At 39.8% G+C, this 13,178-nt stretch overlaps 1 pseudogene; it reads right to left on the bottom strand.

The window, feature by feature from the left end:
- Window positions 1-2,832: 2,832 nt before the first annotated feature.
- LOC123624177 lies at window positions 2,833-12,749 on the bottom strand (annotated as a pseudogene).
- Window positions 12,750-13,178: the final 429 nt, after the last annotated feature.

Genomic DNA, 13,178 nt, shown 5'->3' with positions numbered 1-13,178 from the left:
GGTTTCTTGAAAAGCCTGCTTTCCTATGTATGACTTTCATCCTAAAAGTTGAAGTCTGTTGATACTATACCTTCCTTACACACCTTTCATTGTGATCTCTGGGAATGAATCAATAGGATGAGAGGTCCTATTTCATTAAGTATGGTTCTTTCATGTCTGTGTTCCCCTGGAACATTAAGGACACTGAATTTTAAAATTCATTATTGTGTGAATTAAACAGCATCAGGTATGGATGAGAATAATGTAAATTTATAAGTCATCATGCCTATTGTGTTCAGGGTGTCCTTTTCCGGATAGAGGGCCACTTTGGGTTATAGGAAACAACTGCCCAACCAATTAACCATGAAAGAGAGCAGGTGAGGACATTTATAGATGAGGATTTTTCATGGGAAGAGAGTGACAGGTTATTAGAGACATTATGTGGTAAAAATAATGTACGGCAAATGGTGACCACTTCCACTGAATGACAAAGATAAATTAAAAATTAATCTTATTGAAAAGAGCAGTTATGAAAGAGGAGAGTTTAATCCAAAGAACCAGAATGGCCTGTTTACAAGTGGGATTCACATTTAACCATCAGCTTTATATTTTAGTACTGTTTTATTCAGAATGTATCACAGGTCTCACAGCTTAATAATAAAATATGGTCATTTTTTTCATAATTCAGTCTCATTCCCTCTACCAACACAGTTTAATCCCACCTCAGTAGGGTACTTTGTAACAGACACTAACAGTGTACCATTAGACTCTTACAGTTGAAGTAATCTATAATTTTTTTTTCATGGTGGAATCAGAATCAAACAACATCCATTTTTGTGAAAACAGTAGTGTTCACCCCCCCCAACTTATCTGCAGAGGGATATGTTCCGAGACCCCCCTGCCCAGTGGATGCCTGAAACTTCAGGTACTGCTGAACTCTCTATATATAGTTTCAGTAAAGTTTTGAGGTGTGATAGCAAAACTGGTACAGATTTCTTTTTCTTCTCATTTTCACGGATAGAAGACTCATTTTTTTGAAGATCAAAATGTTAGTTTTATTATTGAGTGTCAAATGGAGGGTGTAGCTTAAAGCTGTGGTCAAGTGGGCTTGCCAGTTCTATACCCCAGAATTAGACAGACTTGGCTTGGCACCCAGTCACAGACAGCAACAGACAATCCAGGTCTCCTGAGTGACAGAGTAGACCAGAAAGCACCTTCTGTAGGCAGGCAGGTAGATCTCAAGATAGAAGAGGAGGTTGAGCTACTTGTGTTCAGTTCCTTCCAAACTCCAGGATCAGATAACTCAGTCTTGCCCTTTTGGGGACAGGTGGAGAGAGAGGCCAGGAGTGGGGGACAGCTGAAAGTCCCTCCACATGGAAACATGGGGATTAGCAAGTGTAACCACCTAATGCCCTTTCTAGCTCTGAAGCCATATTCTATAGTGGTCTTGTTACTAGAAGAACCAATTTAGGCTATGGATTTGAGTTGCTTTGGATTTATGTGAAGTATTATAATCAACTGAACCCCTAAAAGGACCTTCAATAGGTTGTCAACCTGGTGGTAGGTAATGAGGTGGGGCTTCAGCTCCTTGCCTGCGCCTGCGTCTGTTTTTTTCTTTAAAGCAGCTTTGATAATTCAAGACTTTAAATCTGTGTGGGCCATTCACGCAGCCTCTACCAGCCAGGTTTATGAATCCTAACAGATCTGGACGTTTCCACTTCCCCAGGCCCAGTGCCTCTGAGTCTCAGGGAAACGGAGGCAGTGCCAGGTGGTCCTGGGGGATGGTGACAGTCCTGACGTCGGCCACAAGCCGGGGCGTGGCATTCATACGCCTGGTTTCCCCCAGTGGGCGCAGGGCAGCGCCCGGACACCCTTCAGGGTTGGGGTAGCACCCCGACGGAAACGCTGAAACGTAAGTTCTCTATGCCTCAGTTTCCTCTGTACAGCGGGGCTCGGCCGTGTTTGGCAGGGCTGTGGAGAGGCTTATGAGACTCTGCAGGCGGCAGCCCCCAGCAGGCGCACCGCGAACGTCCGTCTCCCCCTCGTCCGCCACCTGGTTCCGCGGGGTCTCGCTCTGCAGCAGCCGTCTCCCTTGCCCCTGCGGGGAAGCGCCACCTCCCGACCCATCACAGCACGGTTACTGCGCGAGTCCAGCCGCGCGACCAGCCGCAGGCAGCCCGCTGGCCCAAGATCTGGCCTCGGGGACCGCTCCTGTCCCTGCGGCTTCGATCCTCCAAGCCCCCGCCCACCCGACACGACACACCGGCTTCATCCCTGGCCGCGCCCGGTCGTGACCAGCGCCGCCTCTCTCCGCAGCTCCGGCGTCCCAGCCGCTGCCCCACGCCTCGCCCGTGATTCTTACCTTAAATCTTAATAGCCTCAGCATGTGATTTAAAAGAATTTTTCTTATTATGTCAAGAACTTTCCACCTTTTCACTTAAAGGAAGTACTTTATAACTTCTCTTGGATATATCAAAACTGCCAGCACCACTACTTTTGTGCTTTGGGGCCATTATAAGTAGAATAAGGGTTACTTGAACACAAGCACTGCAATATGATGACAGTCCAATCAAGGACATGGCTCTAATGTCCGTTGAAGTATCCTGCCAGTTGATTAACTTAGCTTTTGTGAAACGGTCATTTTGGACAAAATGACACATTTAGTAAATAGAAACTAGAGTGTGGCCCAAGAAGCTCAAAGACCCTGAAATTAATTTGTAAAAGTGGGAATGTGGTGCTAAAAATCACGGGTGTAGCTAATGGAAAATGTAGGTGTTTGGCATCAGATAAAAGTGCTTCTTTAAAAAATTTATTTTACTTTTCATAGTGTTCTACTGTTGAGAGTTCTACCAGTCAATACTATTAAAAAAAAAAACAAACCATTAAGTTTAGACTTACAGCAGTCTTTACGACTGTATATTTTTATGTGAAAGGAGTAGCTGAGGAAAGCTGTTTACTGCACATGGAAAGCATAGTTTCTGATACTCTGTGAGAGATGTAATCAGGTGAAGTCAAGAATGATGAAACACGGTAGACTAGATACCTATTCTCAGGGAAATGGAGCCATGAGAGGGATTATTCTTCATTCTTGCCGTCATGGAATCAGGTCCTGACTACATCTGCTCAGCAACATAGCACGTTTGCTGTGGACCAGAGACTACTGGATACCTTATTTCTTTTCCTTATCTGAATGGGAGGGTTTATTGAGGTTTTGTTTCTTTATTCCACCATGAACGTGTTGTGAGTGAGGAGGATGCCACTGGGCTCTAAATCAAGAGGAGTCTCACGAGACTGTCACATAATCCTTCTTTGTGACTGGAAGTCGTGTTTAAGTAGGACTTTTCCTTTGTTTTTTGAGGGGAAGGGCTTGAGTATATTTTGTGTAAGTAAAAGGAACAAATTTCTGATGGAGGTTAGACTGTTGGTAACAAAATCCCTGAATTATCGTTGGCTTTCAATAACAAACATTTATTTCTTTTAATATTATGTCTAGCATTATTCATCTCTTGCTTGGTTCTATAATTTGATTCTGGGACACACAATAAAATTTCAGTTATCTATCTGGATCATACCATTATCATAGCAGAAAGAAGGGAGCATTAGAAGAGGCAAGTGAAGACTCTTAAAACTTCCCTATAACAATAAGGCATGCCATCTCTACTCACACCAGATTGGCCAAGGAACTCACGATGCCAAGCCTGTCATAAAGTGGGCAAGGAAGCACTATCCTCTCAAAGGGGAAGGTTTTGCCTCAAGTCGTGTGGCCAAGCCTGATAACAAAGAGCAGAGATGGATAATCTTCTCATGGGAGAGTGATACTTGCAGAAAATATTACAATATGTAACAGATGCCACGGCACTCTACTCAGGGCAACAAGAGTGAGACTCTGTCCAAAAAAAAAAAAATTCTAAGGAGTATGGGATGTTTTAGGGGGGGGTTGGGTGATGAAAGATGAAAATACTAGGGGATTAGAGAGTGCTGATGGTTAGACAATCTTGTAAATATACTAAGTCCCACTGAATTGTACACTGAAAAGGTGTGAATTTTATTGTATGTCAATTATATCTCAAGAAAACAAAACCAAAATCTCATCTCTTCATCTTGAATTTAGAAAAATTTTGACCTACTGACCATGGCCTACAAAGCATTGCAGATACGAGTTCTAGTTTCCCTTGTGGTATTGAAAGCAATAGATAATGTTAGAAGGAGAGGAATTGGAGAGATACATTTTAAGGTATAATTAACATTGTGTTTCTAAAATCTCAGTGATGTACATTAACAACAGGCTCTTGATTCCATATTATAAGATTATAGCTCATTATCCTGTATCATTCTGATTAAAATGTAAGGGACTCTCCATCTTTTTTTTAAATTTTATTTTATTTTTTAGAGACAGGGTCTCGCTCTGTCATGCAGGCTAGAGTGCAGTAGCTGATCATAGCTCACTGTAACCTCCAACTCCTGGGCTCAAGTGATCCTCATTTCTCAGCCTCCTGAGTAGCTGGGACTTTAGGCAGGTGCCACCATACCTGGCTTCTCCATCTTCATATTTATAGAATATATACTTTGTATCTGTCATTCTTCTATACATTTTTTGCCACACAAATCTGAAAACAACACCTTAATTTATGCATTGTCCATATTTTTCCCTGAAGTAAAAGAGAAGAAATATAAATATACAAATTCAGTTAAATGTTTTTTAGGAAAATTAATAATGTTCATTTATTTTAAAAATGAAGTTTTACTACAGTTGAGAAATCACAGAATGTAATGCTTATTACCATAACTTCAAACAGAAATTTTTATAGCCTTTGAAATATTGCTTTTCTGTAAAACAATTGAGTCATATATATTGTCTGATAAATGCACACATTAGTTTTCATAAAACAATGAAACTATTAGTCAATTTGCCTAAACAGGATTTCAGAAGAACTTTCAACAATTATGTTGTGTAAGGGGTCCTATGTGTGCATGAAAAAAAGGACACATATAAAGTTATTGGCATGAAGAAAATTGAATTCTTTCCCAGCCAAAATGTCAGGACTTTCCAGAGTTCAAGAGTAAACATTCAGCCACCAGCTGAAATAACTCAGTTAAGAGAGTGTTAGACTGAAGAGTAAACATTCATTGTTGAAATTAAAGAGTCTGAATCCATTTTTTTTTTTTTTTGTAGTGACAGGGTCTCACACTCAGGCTGAAGTGCAGTCACCTGATCATAGTTCACAGTAACCTTCAACTCCTAGGTTCAAGTGATCCTCCCACCTCAGCCTCCTGAGCAGCTGGGATTATAGGCAAGTGCCAACAGCCTGCTATTTAAAAAAAAAAAAAATGTAGAGATGGGGTCTTACTATGTTGCCCAGGCTCATTCCTTTCTTTTCTTCTTCTTCTTCTTTGTTTTTGAATTCCAGCTTTTTTTACTTGAGACATAAAGTAATTTAAAATCTGGTTTCACGGCTAATGAAAACCTATTCCAGGCTAGCAACATAGGCTAAAACAAATGCTTGAATGCAAGTCCTCTTGTGTAATGAGGAAGTTTAGTTAAGGACCTCCCATTACAACTGTAAATTTTCCTTTATATAATAAGGTCTAAATAAAACCGAACATAATCAAAGTTACAATTCCTTCATTAGCAAATTAAAAATAAGAGCATGCAGCTGACACCCTGGGCATGATTAACACAACTAATTGCCTCCTTGTTACAAACCAGTCTGGAATGGTGTTCAGGTGTTCCTCTGTGAGAGCAAATTAGGGCCACGTGGGGCTACTCTTGTGGTCACAAGGGGCGCTTGGGCAGCAGCGATCTTATTCACACTTGTTGACTAGTAGCCAGCAGCCCAACTAAAGCTGTACTACAAAAAAATAAAAATAAATAAAAAATAAATAAAGCTGTACTACAAAACCAGCATTTCATTAGATCTGTTGTCACAGTTCCCTCTTATTCTAATGAAACCATTTTAATACACACAGGAACTTCTTCTAATTGATGTCAAGTGAGTGACTTCTACATTCATCAACAGAGCGTATCAAACAAACCTTGACACACAAGCCAGCAGCATCTCCAGGTAGACTTGAGGTGTGTTTCCAGCCTCAGGCAAGGGCAGAAAGGGACGCAGCATACCTGTGCTGTCTGCAACTCTCCAGGCCTTTTCTTCTCTTTGTTTTGGTCATTCCCTTTCCGAGTGGTGAAAAGGTTGGACTGGCGCTTGTACTGCTTACAAATGGTCATTGGTGTGTTGGCAGTGGGAGGGATGTTGATCCGAAGTTCCTTCTGGCTGGTGCTTGGAGGCCATGGAATGGAGGAGGAATAGTCGCTTAAAACCCACCTCCATTTTTTTGTCTGGCTATGTCTATGGCAGACACCTGTGCACAACAGACATACTCAGTGGGTTGGAGAATTGGGTATGACTTGCAGGGTCTGATGGACAGCTGCTGCTGCTTCCTTGTGGCAACAATCTTCTGGGCAATGTATTGAAAGACCCTCTCCACATTCAGCCAGTATGTGGCACATCTGGTAGTAAGTGCATTGCTTCAGGTCATTGGAGAGCTTTCTTGCTTTGGCGTTGCTGACCCCTGGGGTAGAGGAACTATGGCATCCTGGGTTCCCACCAGAACTAGAGGAATCTCACTTGTATTCCAATAGTTGGCCAATCAATTGTAGTAGGGGCAAACAGTGTGGAAACTCATCTCATCCTCCAAGCTGAAGACAACTATAACAGCGTCAACCCACATGGCAAACTGTGCCTTGGGGGGAGAGTTCATCTCTAATCAGCAGCGGATAGGTTTGCTCATCAACAACAATCTCGTTCTTGAATCTGCCATCTTTGACCTCCTAGACATACGTAATGTCCATTACTGGTACACCAGCTCAGACTTGCCCACTGGCCCAATCACCCACAATTCCCACTTTGAGGTCCAGTATGGAGTGACTCAATGTCCATTCCTGGCTGTTCACAAAGGCATCTTCAATGGCAATGACATCCTCCCAGATCTTGTTCTGCAGATGCCAAGTCTGTTCTTTCTTTTGTGAACATTGACCTTTTCAAATTACTTCAGTGTGCTCTAAACACAAAAAAGAAACTATTGTTTTTAATCCTTATTCCTGAAATTATTGTTTATTTTCTGATATTTTTTCACGTTTACTATATTTGCGTTTTCATCACATGTAAAAATCATGGCAAATGCAAATTGTGGAAATTATTTCAGCACATACAAAGGCATGTAGAAATATAATCACATGGTGTATACTCATAAATATCAAGGGAGGTTTTAGGTGCTCTGAGTCTGAAATTGCACTGCATGGTATTTTCTTTTCTTTTTTCTTTTTCTTTTTTTTTTTTGAGGCAGAGTCTTGCTCTGTTGCCCGTGCTACAGTGCCGTGGCATCAGCCTAGGTCACAGCAACCTCAAACTCCAGGGCTCAAGCGATCCTCCTGCCTCAGCCTCCCGAGTAGCTGGGACTACAGGCATGCGCCACCATGCCCGGCTAATTTTTTCTATGTATATTTTTAGTTGGCCAGATAATTTCTTTCTATTTTTAATAGAGATGGGGTCTTGCTCTTGCTCAGGCTGGTCTCGAACTCCTGACCTCGAGCGATCCTCCCGCCTCAGCCTCCCAGAGTGCTAGGATTACAGGCATGAGCCACCGCGCCTGGCCGGTATTTTCATTACAGCTACAAAAATATCCTGGAGCATACTTCAGAGGGAATAACTCAAGTGCAAATTATGAGCATATATTCCCAAAATTGTATGCTATCTGAACCCATCTAATATTTTGTCAAAAATGTTATAGATTCCATTCAACCTTCAGAGCCTAATGATGTATTATGAGTGTTTATTATGAAGTGCCCCAATGAGGTGAGGCATACCTAGGTTAGTATTATTATAAAGCACATTACTCATTGCAAGTTGCCAAAAAGTGATTACATTTTACTGATTAAGACATACATTCTAAATAAATAGTAACAAAAGGCAATTTCAGTGGGCAAATGTGAATCCACAAGCATACTCTGGTTCTTTTGATTAAATTGTCCTCTGTAATAACTGCTTTCTCTTTAGTTTCCAAAAATAAGATTAATTAATCTATGATATAGAACAACTATTACCTTTCAAAGTAGAGGGTGACTATCATTCCTCCTCCACTTTTTTCTATCATATATGCAGTTCCTAGTAACCTATAATCCTACTCACGTGAAAATCTCATTATCTCAATGTCCTGGTCTACTCTTTCTGTCACATGATCATCCAGAAGAGTTATCCTAGGCCAGGCGCGGTGGCTCACACCTGTAATCCCAGCACTCCGGGAGGCTGAGGCAGGTGGATTGCTTGAGGTCAGGAGTTCGAGACCAGCCTGAGCAAGAGCGAGACCTCGTCTCTACTAAAAATAGAAAGAAATTAGCTGGCCAACTAAAAATATATATAGAAAAAATTAACCGGGCATGGTGGCTCATGCCTGTAGTCCCAGCTACTCGGGAGGCTGAGGCAGGAGGATCGCTTGAGCCCAGGAGTTTGAGGTTGTTGTGAGCTAGGCTGACGCCACAGCACTCTAGCCTGGGCAACAGAGTCAGACTCTGTCTCAAAAGAAAAAAAAAAAAAAGAATTAACTTGATTTTGGATAGAAAAACTCAGGAAAGTGGGGAATCCAGTGAGATACACAAACCTCTCTGTGAGTCCTTCACGGATCAGATCTCAGTATTTCCTGCTCCTCCCACATGAGACCCTGTGTACAGCCTCTAGGGATCATGAAAAAGTAAGACTCCCAAATACTTCAACAGTTTTTTTTTGAGGATACTCACGAGAAACTTGTAATTGGTTTTTCTAATTAGCAATTGTGAAAAAAGTTTTCAGAAATGTTCTCAGCTCCCTAAGCCTGCACTGGCATTGCCACTAAAGGTGAAATGGTAATTGCAGCTCTGAGGGCAGATGAGGTCATGTAATCACAAACTTTTATTTAAGGGCCTCCCACCTCCCTGCCTCATTTACTGGCTTTCACATCCTTCCACAGAGCCCACCACCCTGATAGAAGGAAGAAGTCTGGTGAGTACGTTCTATTTCAAAGGGAGACAGAGAGTCTGTAAGAAAAGGAGGGCTGAGTAAGTGCCCATCCCTGGAAAAGGGATTCCTTTAGGGTATAAACAGATAGAGTGGCAATGCTAGACAAGGAGGACAAATAATTTTGTAGCTATGAGCTAACTTTGTAAATACAGAAGGGTCCTAGACCCTATTCCAACCCCTGATGGCTGCTAGTATAATGTAATAAAACTCTCACTGATGAGGCTGAGGCGGGCAGATCGTTTGAGCTCAGGAGTTCGAGACCAGCCTGAGCAGGAGCAAGACCCCGTCTCTACTAAAAAAAATAGAAAGAAATTAGCTGGACATCTAAAAATATAAATATAAAAAATTAGCCAGGGAGGGTGGCGCATTCCTGTAATCCCAGCTACTCGGGAGGCTGAGGCAGGAGGATTGCTTGAGCCCAGGAGTTTGAGGTTGCTGTGAGCTAGGCTGATGCCATGGCACTCTAGCCTGGGCAACAGAGTGAGACTCTGTCTCAGAAAAAAAACAAACAAAAAAAACCTCTCACTGATGATGATTGGTAGTGAACAATTCAAGTGATAATGAAATGTGATAATGTCGTTTTAAAAGTGCTTAAGGATTGTAGTAATGAAATAAATCTGATGTTCTCATCACCTTACAGACTTAAAAATCACAGACTAAATTTATAGTAGTATTATTAGAAGTGTGTTTATAATGCAGTCATGATTATAATAAAGGTTAGAATCGATCTGGAAGAATTAATCCTGTGCAGAAATCAGGATCTGAATTTGTTTCTGGAATGAAAAACATTTTTATGTAAATATAGGTTTATGATCCACTTAATGGAGATAGCAAATGTGTCTCCACTGAAACAGCTGTAGTCTGATGATTATGGTGAGATTGCATTTCCTCATGCGGTCAGGAATACATTTAAGGGAAATGTAACATTATAATTACGGATATTAGGCAACAGTTGTCAGGATCAAATGTATCTTGTGTCAATTCCTCTAGTTAAATAAAATTCTAACATCAATCCCACACTCAAGATACATTTTCCTATTATTTGAATTTATACATTGCACAAGATTTCATTTTCTACAGATTCCATCTTTTATATTTTAATGCCCTTCACAAATCTCACTTTATTACTCACAGTTACACTTAACCTAAGTATTAATATTAGTAATAGATAAGCATTTAGCCTGAAATTAGTAATAACTTAGCTTCTACCCTACACTATTATATCACATATTAGTGTTTCATGTTTCATAGGTTAAGAACAAATAATTGTTCCTAATTGCTCAATAATTTCTTTGGTAGATATGACTATATTTTTCTTCCTGGAATGATAGCAAATGAATGTTTCTGCTGCCAAACTAATATTGAGTCAATCTTTCATTCATTAAATCCAACTTGGACATGGAGCAATTTCTTGTAGGATTAGACTGTAGTAGTGTATTACATTTTATTAGGATCTCTGAGGCTTTATTCAGATTTGATGCTGGCTTATATAGTAAAAATTTTACACCCAAATTTAAGCTTATTACAACCAAAATTATACTATAAAATACCAGTAAAGTAAAATAAAATAGCAAGTTATAAAAACAAACTAAACATAGGTCTAGATTATTTGGAAACATAGCTGATATAATTTGTTAGTGTAGCACAGTGCTTAGGGCACTGTCTTTGTACCCAGCAAAACCGGGTTCAAGTCCCTACTCTGTGCCTACCTAGCACGTGAATTTAGGCAAATAACTTAACCTCTCTGTTTTTAAGATCTCCATGTCTTGACATGAAAATAATGCCAGTGTCCACATCATATAGTTCTGAAAATCAGAGAAGGTACCATAAGTACAGCATTACATCAGTAATTCATGTAATGTAAGTGCTATTTTAGGTATATGCATTCAACACTGGCAAGCCTTTTAAAAATGTAAGCTTAAGTAAATATTTCTTAGTTAGAATACTGGGTTTCATTGATAGAAATGTAGCCCATACTGCATGTCCCTCTGGCTCTGATGATATCAGTCAGTGGAAACTAGCAGAATGACTGCCAGATATTTGGCAATAAGAATGGTCCACATATATCAGACTATAGTTAGAATCTTGGGCATTTTCTTTCTTCTTCACTGTTATCTCTTCCTTTACAGCACTGAATGCAGGTTAAGTTTTACATTTAATTCAAGCATCTGATAATAGCCATTTCTTGGTCATTCTCTGTGAAGTTGTCCCCAAGACAATGGCAGCTCTTAGGTTGAAGTATTTACTCAAACGTTTTGGATGTGAATTTGTTTTCTATCCTCACAGAGATGTCAGGGTATGTTCACAGGCATCATCTTCCTCTTGAGTGTCTCCAGCCATCTCGATAAGTCCCAAGAACTCCAGGTGGATAGAACTGAAAATAAAAGCTCTGAAATATATTGAGTTTTTCATTTGCCTCTACTAGACTCTGTAATGCTGGTAAGGATAATTTTTCCATGTATATGGTTGTCAAATGAAGCAGAAAAACAGCAGAAAGGAAAAAATTTAGGATAATGTTCTACTGAACTTCATGACAAAATCACAACTCACAATATGCAGCATTGTTCTTACTCCTGGTATTTAAAGTTTGGTCTCATGAACTGTGCCTGCAGCTACATAAGTTTCATCCTGTGCAGACACAAGCAACAGGTCAAACACATTCAAAAGAACAAACTTCTCCCAGCCACTTAGTCCAATTTTATTTTTTTGGTGAAATGTACTGTTTTAATTAAAGAAACATACACGAGTTATGAATGTATAGCTCAGTAAAATTTCACAAACAAAGAACACCTCTGTATGCAACATCTAGATCAAGACAGAATATTGGCCAGGCACAGTGGTTCATGCCTGTAATTCTAGCTCTCTGGGAGGTGAAGGCAGGAGGATTGCTTGCAGTCAAGAGTTGGAGATCAGCCTGAGCAAGAGTGAGACCCAGTCTCTAGGAAAACTGAAAAATTAGCTAGGTGTGGTGGCATGCACCTGTAGTCCCAGCTACTCTGGAGGCTGAGGCAGGAGGATGTCTTGAACCCAGGAGTTTGAGGTTGCTGTGAGCTATGATGGTGCCACTGCACTCTAGCCTGGGTGACAAAATGAGACTATGTCTCATTAAAAAAAAAAAGAAAGAAAAAGAAAAGAAAAGAGTCAGACTATTATCAGCCCCCTAAAAGTTCTTCATGTCCTCTCTAAGTCACTGCCCCCAAGAGTGTAGTTCTGTTGGTTATATTTGTAGAAGTGGAATTGCTGGGATATATGTTTACATCTATTCTAACATTCAAGAGATTAGATCACCTTTGCCTGTTTTGTACTTTATATAGATGGAATTATACAGCAAGAATTATTTTATATTTGCTTTTTTTCAGTCTATATAATTTTCATGAATGTATTGATTGTATTCACTAACATTGCTGTATTGGCTTCCATTGTGTGGGTATCAAACAAGTAAAGAGTCATTCTACTGTTAATGGGCTTGTGGGTGGTCTTCAGTTTGGGGCTATTATTATGACTAATGCTGGCATATAAATTTCAGAATTTATCTTTTGATTTTATATCTTTTGCTTTATATATATAAATTTCTGTGGGGTAGATTCATAAGAGTGGAATTATTGGAACATATGTGTATATCTGTTAAGCTTAAATAAGTACTACCAAGCACTTTTCCCAAATGTTTCTGCCAGTTTTAACATCCGTCAGCAGTGTATGAGATTCCTGGTGTATCCTCATGCTTGCCAAAGCGTAGTATTTCCCACTATTTTTATTTTAGATTTCAGGATGGTGTAACAATGATACCAGGTAGTGGTGTTATTTGAATTTTCATGGTTACTAAGGACATTAAACATTTTTTCATATTTATCACGCATTGAATAATGTATGTTTTTTGAAGTTTCTGGTGGAATGTTTTGCCTATATTTTATTCTGTTGTGTGATCAGTAAGTGTTCTTTGTGCTACATTCATCTTTCCCTCTTTCCTCCATCTCTAGTGTCTATGTGTTTTACTGAGAGCCAGCTCTTAATTTAATATGATCTAACTTGTCATTTCACCCATATAGTTAATGTATTTTTTTGCTGTTTAAGAAACGTTTTACTATTCTAAGACCACAAAAATATTCCTTTTGTTCTAAAACATTTTATTACTTATCATTAAAATTTAAA

The sequence above is a fragment of the Lemur catta genome, chromosome 19 (assembly GCF_020740605.2).
Source record: "Lemur catta isolate mLemCat1 chromosome 19, mLemCat1.pri, whole genome shotgun sequence".
Classification (NCBI taxonomy): Eukaryota; Metazoa; Chordata; class Mammalia; order Primates; family Lemuridae; genus Lemur; species Lemur catta.
This window is presented reverse-complemented; position numbering and strand designations above follow the sequence as displayed.